General features: G+C 37.6%; 1 pseudogene; it reads left to right on the top strand.

Moving 5' to 3' along the window:
* The first annotated feature begins 1180 nt into the window (after nt 1-1180).
* On the top strand, nt 1181-8533 carry LOC117905838 (annotated as a pseudogene).
* Nucleotides 8534-8815: the final 282 nt, after the last annotated feature.

Raw genomic sequence — 8815 nt, forward strand, 5'->3', positions numbered from 1 at the left:
TTTTTTCTTTTTTTTTTCACTTCATAAACAAATTATATTGCTTTTCACACTTCAAATATTCCTCAAATTTTGTCAACAAATTATTTGATGTTAAAATAAATTATATTTACTTTTCCTTAATTTATAAATTATATCACCAAATTATTTGATGTTAAAATAAATTATATTTACTTTTCCTTAATTTATAAATTATATCACCAAATTAGTTTGAATTTTTTTTTTTTTGTTTATTTAAAATTTAATTTTTATCTTGGGTTTAATCACTTTATATTACAAAAAAAAAAAAAAAAAAAACTGCTATTTATTTTTTCAAATTTCTCTTTATTTTTCTATTTCATAAAAAAAAAAATTCCCCAAACAAAATAATTACATTAAACAGGAATTTATAATTGGTTATTGTAATGGATGTAAAAATGTGTGTTGCATGGGATTAATTCCCATGGCAGCCGGTTGGGTGACCTGAAGAATTGGTTGTGTATAATTTTTTATTATTTATACATGCCATGTGTCTTAATCTTATTAGCCAAAAAAAGTGGGTATGGTACCGAAAAGCACTTTTCGGTACCCTAGCATCACCCATAACTATTTTGACATAACACAAAAATACAACTGAACAATTACATGGATTTGTAAAGTCTAGTTTGTTAAGTATAATTATGTTTTATATTATAATATATTATAACTAAAATTAAATAATTGAATTAATTAAGAATTAAAAAAATATAACTTGAAAGTTAAAACGACAAGAAAGTATTTTAAAAATAGTTTTTTTTACATATTTAAGATTTTAGTTAGGTTATAATTGCATTAACATAGGCTTGATATGGTCAAATTGTGTCAATATAATTAATAAGTTATGATCATATTAACTTATTATTTGTATCAATTCATGTACAATTCGATTTAACACACTTATTAATGGGATTCAATGGGTTCTATTGTGTTATCCATATGATAACGAATAATATTCATGCCAAATCATTATGATATAATTATTAAACAAATGATTATTAGTGTAATAAACATATAGTATTTATGTCAAGTCATTTAGACATAATTATTAAATGAACCATATTCAAATTGAGGAAATTTTCAAAATCTCCTACCTCAAGAAGATATGGATCATACACGACACCACATATTGCCCTTATATGCTCACATGGAAAATCCTAAACTTAACATGGGTTACCTAAAGGTTAGATAATTCCTTCCATAAGAGTCTCTAAAGTGGTTAGTAATGGGTTACAAGAATCTATTATGGAGTTCTGAAATAACACCGGACATGTATGAAGACAAAATAAAGGATCTACAAGTAGAAAATAAATCATCTGTTCAAGAGATGATTTCCAAAAATTAATTTTTCTATTTTTCTCATTTTTAATTTTAAACTTTATCAAATAAGATTAATTTAAAAATTAAAACAAAACAAAAGTATTTATTTTATAAATAATTATTTAATAATTTATTTTTTGAAAAAATGAAAAAATTAATTTTTGAAAATCATCTCTAGGGATGATTTGTGAGAAATCATCTTAATTTTTTATTAAGAAATCGTCATTTTAGACTTTTTGAATTTTCTTATAAAAAAAATAATGAAAAGAACTCTTTTCTTAACTTATAAATCTTTTTTTAAAAGAAATGTCTCTTTAAATGAGGATTTTTGCTTATAATTTTTTAAAATAAATAAATAAATTATTTTTTCGAATGAAGATTTTTACTTTTTTTTTCTTCTTTCCATATTGAGAAATACGACCACCTCCAAGAAGCTCTCAAACTCTTCTACTCCATCACCCCACCACCTCCACTCGTCCATTCCCACCACACCTACGCCGCTCTCTTCCACGCATGCGCCCGCCGCAGTTCTCTCCCCATGGCCAAGCTCTCCACTGCCACATGCTTTTACACAACCCCAACTCTGATTTCAACCTCTTTCTGACCAATCATGTCAACATGTATGCTAAATGTGGGTCATTGGATTATGCCCACCAATGGTTTGATGAAATGCTAGAGAGGAATATTGTTTCTTGGACTGCTCTTGTTTCTGGGTATGCCCAGCATGGTTAGCATGATGAGTGTTTTAGGGTCTTTAGGGACATGTTGATTTGTCACCGGCCAACGGAGTTTGCGTTTGCCAGCGTGATTAGCACTTGTGGTGGGGACGGCGACTGTGGACGGCAGGTACACGCGCTTGCGTTGAAGACTTCTTTTGATTCTTGTGTTTATGTGGGGAATGTTGTTATTATGATGTATTGTAGGAGTTGTGGTGGCACGGATGAGGCTTGGAATGTGTATGAGGCAATGGGGTTTCGCAATTTGGTTTCTTGGAATTTTATGATTACAAGGTTTCAGGTCTGTGGATGTGGAAATTGTTGGGATGTTCAGTTAAAGTAGTCAAAGTTGTTAGAATTTCATTCTGTTAATAGTTCCTAGTTTTTGGGACATGTTAGTAGGATTTGACTATTTCCTTAGCCATTTACCACGTTCTTACGTGGGCTGTTTGTTTCCTTTTTAATCTCTTTTGTAAGGCTTATATAAGCCCGTAGCTTGTTTTGATTTGAATAAGACTCATTCTTAGATTGTGAGTGAATTGCATTATGTCTACAGTTTACAACAATCTGGTATCAGAGCCCCATCATGGGGCCTGATTGTGAGAGAAAAGAAACCGTAGTTTCTTGTAGAGAGAAAGAGTGAAAAGAGAGTAAGATAAGAGAAAGAGTGATCAAAGTATGGCAGCTGAAAGTAGTAACTTTGTTCAACCTGCAATTCCTAAGTTCAATGGCCATTATGATCATTGGTCTATGCTTATGGAAAATTTTCTTCGTTCGAAGGAGCATTGGAGCTTGGTGGAGAATGGAATCCCTGCCGCAACAGAAGGAATAGAGCCTACTGAAGCTCAACAAAAGGCAATTGCAGATCACAAGCTGAAAGACTTGAAGGTTAAGAATTATCTGTTCCAAGCCATAGATCAAAACATTATGGAGAACATCCTCAATAAAGAGTCTGGTAAGCATATCTGGGACTCTATGAAGCAGAAGTACCAAGGTTCCAGAAGAGTCAAAAGGGCACAACTTCAAGCACTTCGAAGGGAGTTCGAGGTTTTGCAAATGAAAGAGGGTGAAAGTGTTGATGAGTATTTTGCTCGAACACTCACCATAGCAAACAAGATGAAGATTCATGGTGAAAGCATGAAGCAAGTGGTGATCATTGAAAAGATCCTGAGATCAATGACTTCAAGGTTTGACTATGTTGTGTGTTCAGTTGAAGAGTCTAATGATTTAGACACTTTAACCATTGATGAGTTGCAGAGTAGCTTGTTGGTTCATGAGCAGAGGATGAATGGGCATGGAAGAGATGAGCAGGCATTAAAGGTGACCTATGATGATAAATTTGCTGGAAGAGGAGGTCGTGGTCGTGGAGCTTTTCGAGGAAGAGGCAGAGGAAAGAGCAGACAAGCATTCAACAAAGCTATAGTTGAATGCTACAAGTGTCATCAATTAGGACACTTTCAATATGAGTGTCCTAAATGGGAGAAGGGAGCACATTATGCAGAACTTGATGAGAAAGAGGAGATGTTATTGATGTCGTATGTGGAGCTTAACCAATCAAGGAAAGAAGATGTTTGGTTTCTTGACTCGGGGTACAGCAATCATATGTGTGGAAATAAGCTGTGGTTCTCGGATCTTGATGAGGAATTCCGGCAATCTGTAAAGCTCGGGAACAATTCCAAGATGACTGTATTGGGAAAGGGGAACATTAGAATGCAAGTTGCTGGAGTTACTCAGGTAATTACAGATGTTTTCTATATTCCTGAGTTGAGAAACAATTTGCTAAGTGTTGGACAATTGCAAGAGAAAGGAGTGGCTATTCTGATCCAACATGGAGAATGCAGAGTCTATCATCCTGAGAAAGGGCTCATTATGCAAACATCAATGTCTGCAAATAGGATGTTCATACTGCCCGTAAGAGTTATGCCAAAAGCTCCCACTTGTTTTCAAATAACTCTTGAAGACAATACACACCTCTGGCATTGTAGATATGGGCACCTAAGCTTTAAGGGTCTCAGAACATTGCAGTATAAGGAGATGGTGAGAGGGTTACCACAGCTGAAAGCATCATCCAAAGTATGCACTGATTGCATGGTGGGAAAGCAACACAGGGACGCAATTCCAAAGAGGAGCTTGTGGAGAGCATCACAGAGGCTACAGTTGGTACATGCTGACATTTGTGGACCCATCAAACCTGTCTCCAACAGTAAAAAGAGGTACCTTATTAGCTTATTGATGATTATAGCCGTAAGGTATGGATATATTTTTTTACGGAGAAGTCTGAAGCTTTTACTACCTTCAAGAATTACAAAAATCTTGTTGAGAAAGAGACAGGAGCTTCTATTTGTTGTTTGCGCACAGATAGGGGTGGAGAGTTCACATCTCTCGAATTCAATGCCTTCTGCAAAACTAATGGTATTAGTAGGCAACTCACTGCAGCCTATACTCCTCAACAAAACGGAGTAGCTGAGCGCAAGAACAGGACAATCATGAACATGGTTAGAAGCATGTTATCGGAGAAGCAAGTCCTAAAGAATTTTCGGCCAGAAGCAGTGAACTGGACAGCTCATGTGCTCAATAGAAGTCCTACATTGGCAGTAAAAGGCGTGACCCCTGAAGAGGCTTGGAGTGGTGTTAAACCCAATGTTGATTATTTTCGGGTTTTTGGATGCATTGGCCATGTTCATGTGCCAGATAACAAGAGAAAGAAGCTAGATGATAAGAGCTTTCAATGTGTGTTGCTAGGGGTGAGTGAAGAGTCTAAAGCATATAGACTTTATGATCCAGTGTCCAAGAAGATAGTTGTAAGCAGAGATGTTGTTTTCGAAGAAGATAAGTGCTGGAATTGGGGGAGGAGTAATGAAGAAGTAAGACTTGATGTGCTTGAATGGGGAGATAGCAATGGAGAAGGGAGTGAAGATGAACAAGGTGAAGATGACGCTGAAGAGGGGGTGGCAGTAGAGGGAAGAGAAAGAAAGGACAGCTTGTCTTCGAGTGAGTCACTTGGTTCTATGAGTGAGTCACTTGGTGAAAATTCAGGAGTATCTGGAGAAAGCTCACCAAGCTCACAACAAGGGAGGAACCGAAGAGTACCATTCTGGATGGAAGATTATGTGAGTGGGGGGGAATTTTCAGAAGGTGACGTTGAGCACAACTTGGTCCTATTTACCTCAACTGCAGATCCAACTATTTTTGAAGAAGCTGTTCAAAGTTCCAAATGGAGAGCTGCAATGGACTTGGAAATAGAAGCAATAGAAAGGAATGGGACTTGGGAGCTGACGGACTTGCCTGAAGGAGTGAAGAAGATTGGAGTAAAGTGGGTTTTCAAAACCAAACTCAATGAAAATGGCAAGGTTGACAAGTGTAAAGCTCGGCTGGTGGCAAAAGGGTGTGCACAACAACATGGCATAGACTATACTGAGGTGTTTGCTCCTGTGGCCAGGTGGGATACAATTAGAATGGTGATTGCTTTAGCAGCTCGAAATGCTTGGAGTGTGTACCAGCTTGATGTCAAAAGTGCTTTCTTACATGGTGAGCTAAATGAAGCAGTGTTTATCGAGCAACCACAGGGCTATGAGAAGAAAGGTGAAGAGCATAAGGTGTACAAACTAAAGAAGGCATTGTATGGGCTTAAACAAGCTCCTCGTGCATGGTATAGTCGAATTGAAGCATACTTTATCAAGAAAGGGTTTGAGAGATGCAGTTGTGATCACACATTGTTCATCAAAACAGGAGATGGAGGTAAAATTTTGATTGTTAGCTTATATGTTGATGATCTAATTTTTATTGGTAATGATGAGAGTATGTTTGTTAAATTCAAGAATTCTATGAAACTTGAATTTGATATGACTGATTTGGGAAAGATGAAGTATTTTCTGGGTGTGGAGGTTTTACAAAATTCTGAGGGTATTTATATTAGTCAGAGGAAGTATGCAAAAGAAGTGTTGGAGAGGTTTGGGATGGAGAAAAGTAATAGTGTGAAGAATCCCATTGTTCCTGGAGATAGATTAACGAAGAATGAAGGCGGAGTTAAGGTGGATGCTACTAAATACAAACAATTAGTTGGAAGTCTTATGTATCTGACTACTACAAGACCAGATTTGATGTATGTGGTGTGTCTTATTAGTAGGTTCATGGCAAGTCCAACTGAGATGCATCTGCAAGCTGCGAAAAGGGTGTTAAAGTACTTGAAAGGTACTGTCGATTTGGGAGTTTTTTATCAGAAGGAGGGTAATGGTGAACTAATGGCATATACAGACAGTGACTATGCAGGGGATGTGGATGATAGGAAAAGTACTTCTGGCTATGTGATTTTGCTCAGTGAAGGAGCTGTGGCATGGTCTTCTAAAAAGCAGCCTGTGGTTACTTTGTCTACTACTGAAGCAGAGTTTGTGGCAGCTGCTTCTTGTGCTTGTCAAGGAGTATGGATGAGAAGAGTACTGGAGAAGCTTGGTCATTCTCAAGGAAAGTGCACTACCGTGTTATGTGACAATAGTTCTACTATAAAGCTGTCCAAAAATCCAGTAATGCATGGACGCAGCAAGCACATTGATGTAAGGTTTCATTTCTTGCGTGATTTGACTAGAGAGGAGTTGTTGAGTTAAAGCACTGTGGCACACAAGAACAAGTTGCAGACATTATGACAAAACCACTCAAGTTGGATGTGTTTTTAAAGTTGCGTGAGTTACTGGGTGTGAGTGTGGTACCAAGAGTCAACTGAATGCATTATTGCAATCAGTTTAGGGGAGGAATTGTTGGGATGTTCAGTTAAAGTAGTCAAAGTTGTTAGAATTTCATTCTGTTAATAGTTCCTAGTTTTTGGGACATGTTGGTAGGATTTGACTATTTCCTTAGCCATTTACCACGTTCTTACGTGGGCTGTTTGTTTCCTTTTTAATCTCTTTTGTAAGGCTTATATAAGCCCATAGCTTGTTTTGATTTGAATAAGACTCAATTCTCAGATTGTGAGTGAATTGCATTATGTCTACAGTTTACAACAGAAATCGAGCACTTGAGATCTTCTCACAGATGCACTTTGGTGGAATTCGGTTTCATCGTGCCACACTGGTCAACATTTTTTCTTGCTTGTGTGGAATGGGTGATGGTCTTGAATGTTGTTTTCAATTGCAGTGTCTTACTACAAAAACTGGGTTTATCTCAGAAATTGAAGTGGCCACTGCCTTGGTCAAGGCTTATTCTAGTCTAGGAGGACAGGTCAGTGATTGTTATAGGATCTTCTTGGAATTGGATGACCGTCAAGATGTTGTTTCTTGGACCGGGATTATAGCAGTGTTTGCAGAACGGGACCCAGAAGAAGCACTCCTTCTCTTTCGGCACTTTCTTCGAGAGTGTTTGGCTCCAGATCGTCATATGTTCCCCATTGTCTTAAAAGCTTGTGCTGGTCTTGCAACTGAGCGGCATGCATTGACTGTCCAGTCACATGTTCTAAAAGTTGGATTTGAGGATGACATTGTGCTTGCAAATGCCTTGATTCATACCTGTGCTAGGTGTGGCTCCGTTGCATTGTCAAAGCAAGCTTTTGACAAAATGGGATCCCGTGATACGGTTTCTTGGAATTCAATGTTGAAGGCATATGCTATGCATGGACAAGGTAAGGAGGCATTGCAGCTTTTTTCACGAATGGATGCCCAACCTGATGGTGCCACCTTTGTTGCCCTCATCTCAGCTTGTAGTCATGCTGGAATGGTGGAAAAGGGAGCTAAAATATTTGAGGCAATGTCTAACAATCATGGTATTGTTCCTCAACTTGATCATTATGTCTGCATGGTTGATATTCTTGGTCGAGCTGGTTGAATTTATGAGGCAAAGGAGCTTATAGACAAAATGCCAATGGAGCCTGATTCAATGGTCTGGAGTGCTTTGCTTGGAGGTTGTAGGAAACATGGTGAAACCAAGTTTGCCAAGTTAGCTGCAGTGAAACTAAAGGAGTTGGATCCCAATAATTCATTAGGATACGTATTGATGTCAAACATATTTAGTACAAATGGTCGTTTTAATGAAGCAAGATTAATAAGAAGGGAGATGGAAAGGAAGACAGTGAGAAAGGAACCAGGTTTGAGTTGGATTGAGGTTGGAAATCAGGTACATGAGTTTGCCTCTGGAGGCCAACAACATCCAGAAAAAGAGGCCATATGTGCCAGGCTTGAAGAGCTAGTTAGGCAATTGAAGGACTTGGGTTACGTGCCTCAAATAAGTTTGGCCTTGCATGACATAGAAGATGAGCATAAAGAGGAGAAACTGTATTACCACAGTGAGAAGATGGCTTTGGTTTTCGCTTTGATGAATGCAGGTAGTATATGTTGCAGTGGAAACATTATAAAGATTATGAAGAATATCCGAATTTGTGTAGATTGTCATAACTTTATGAAGCTGGCATCAGAACTTGTTAACATGGAGATTGTTGTAAGAGATTCAAACCGTTTTCACCATTTTAAAGCGAAGGTGTGCTCTTGAATGATTATTGGTGACAAACCACTATTACTGAACATAGCGGAGATCATCAAGATGAATCTGACCATTGCTTTAAAATGATCAATTAATATTAACTTTCTAAGAATTTTCTTTATGCTAGTAACCCATTGGGTCCACTAGAGAGCATCAAGATGAAGCTATAAACATATAAGAAAAATGAGAATGGCCTCCAGGATATAGGCCTCTCACTACCTTATCCACCAAGCCACTCTTTCTATTGAATATGTCCACTTGGTCACAAAAATTACTTCCCCATGGGCTGTTAGTTCTGATCGAGC

This window comes from Vitis riparia, chromosome 18 (genome assembly GCF_004353265.1).
Source record: "Vitis riparia cultivar Riparia Gloire de Montpellier isolate 1030 chromosome 18, EGFV_Vit.rip_1.0, whole genome shotgun sequence".
Classification (NCBI taxonomy): Eukaryota; Viridiplantae; Streptophyta; class Magnoliopsida; order Vitales; family Vitaceae; genus Vitis; species Vitis riparia.